The sequence below is a fragment of the Morus notabilis genome, unplaced genomic scaffold (assembly GCF_000414095.1).
Source record: "Morus notabilis unplaced genomic scaffold, ASM41409v2 Scaffold336, whole genome shotgun sequence".
In the NCBI taxonomy this organism is placed as follows: Eukaryota; Viridiplantae; Streptophyta; class Magnoliopsida; order Rosales; family Moraceae; genus Morus; species Morus notabilis.
Genome location: NW_010367552.1, coordinates 425294 through 426677, shown reverse-complemented (window position 1 = coordinate 426677; position 1384 = coordinate 425294). Strand labels below are relative to the sequence as shown.

At 45.1% G+C, this 1384-nt stretch overlaps 1 non-coding gene across 1 annotated transcript; it reads left to right on the top strand.

Moving 5' to 3' along the window:
• Positions 1–742: 742 nt before the first annotated feature.
• LOC112094412 lies at positions 743–849 on the top strand. Its single transcript, XR_002903510.1, has one exon. It is a non-coding gene; the product is annotated as a small nucleolar RNA R71 (small nucleolar RNA).
• The last annotated feature ends 535 nt before the right edge of the window (positions 850–1384 follow it).

Genomic DNA, 1384 nt, shown 5'->3' with positions numbered 1-1384 from the left:
AGCCAAAGCTCCAGTCAGCTTCGTGATTTGACTTTTCATTTCTTTACTTTCCTCCACCATTTGCGTGAACAGTGATTCAAACTTTTGATTCGTCTTACTCTGCACCTCCATGAAAGATTGCAAGGTGTTCTCAAGAGAACTCCCTGGCTGATGCGAATTGTATTGAGGTGCAGAGTATGCCTTTGGTGGTTGTGGTTGTTGCTCAGTTCTCCATTGTCCTCCTGATGGTTCTGCTTGGTTGGAATCTCTCCAACTGAAGTTTGGATGGTTCCTCCAGCCAGGATTGTATGTGTTAGAGAAGGGTTTGTTGTATGCCCCTAAGGCATTGCATTGCTCCTCATAAACCCCTCTCATTTCACCATAAGCAGGACAATCCTTAGCTAGATGTTCCATCATACCACAGACAAAGCATGGCTCATGTGTTTCTGCCCTTGCGACCATGTGAATTCCTCTACCTTCTTTGCTTTTGAGGGCCTCGATTTGCCTTGTCAAAGATTCGACTTGGGCTTTGAGGTTGTCCTCCTCCCTTAATTGATAGATTCCAACCGATCGGGACCTATTGGTGCTGTCAGTAGCACTAGGTCCGGTTCAAGTGTGGGCTTTTTCGGCTAACTCGTTGAGATACTCAAAAGCCTCCTCGGGATCCTTTTGGAGAAATTCACCATTGCACATCATCTCCACAAATTGGCGCTCTCGAATCGTGAGTCCTTCGTAGAAATAACTGACGAGGCGCCAACTCTCGTATCCATGGTGAGGACACTGATTTAACAGATCCTTGAACCGTTCTCAAACTTGATACAGAGTTTCATTGTCCTTTTGGGTAAAGGTCGAGATTTGTCGTTTCAGACCATTGGTCTTATGGTGAGGGAAATACTTGTTGAAAAATGATGTCGTCATTTCTTCCCAACTTCCAATAGACCTAGGTCGCAGAGAATACAACCAGCTTTTAGCTTTTTCCTTCAAAGAGAAAGGAAAGAATTTCAATCGTACAGCGTCCACGACTTTAGCTCGGTTGTGAAAAGTGGCCACTACTTCTTCAAATTCCCTAATATGAACGTATGGATTCTCGCTCTCTAATCCGTGAAAGGTCGGCAGGAGTTGGATCATGCCTGGCTTGAAATCCAAATTCGGCACATTTGGGGGAAACATTATGCATGATGGTGTGGCCATACGCGTAGGGTGGAGATAGTCGTTCAACGTCTTCTGCTGGACTTCCTCATTTTGAGCCATTGCGAACGGATTTGCAACGGCTAACGAGCCTGGGGTCGAGGGAGGACTAGACGTGTGGGAAGAAACTTCACTAGGGTGCTCCGGTTTTATTTTGAATCTTCCTAATTCGTCTCTATAACGATTCATTCACCCTATAACGTTTCACTTTTTTTTT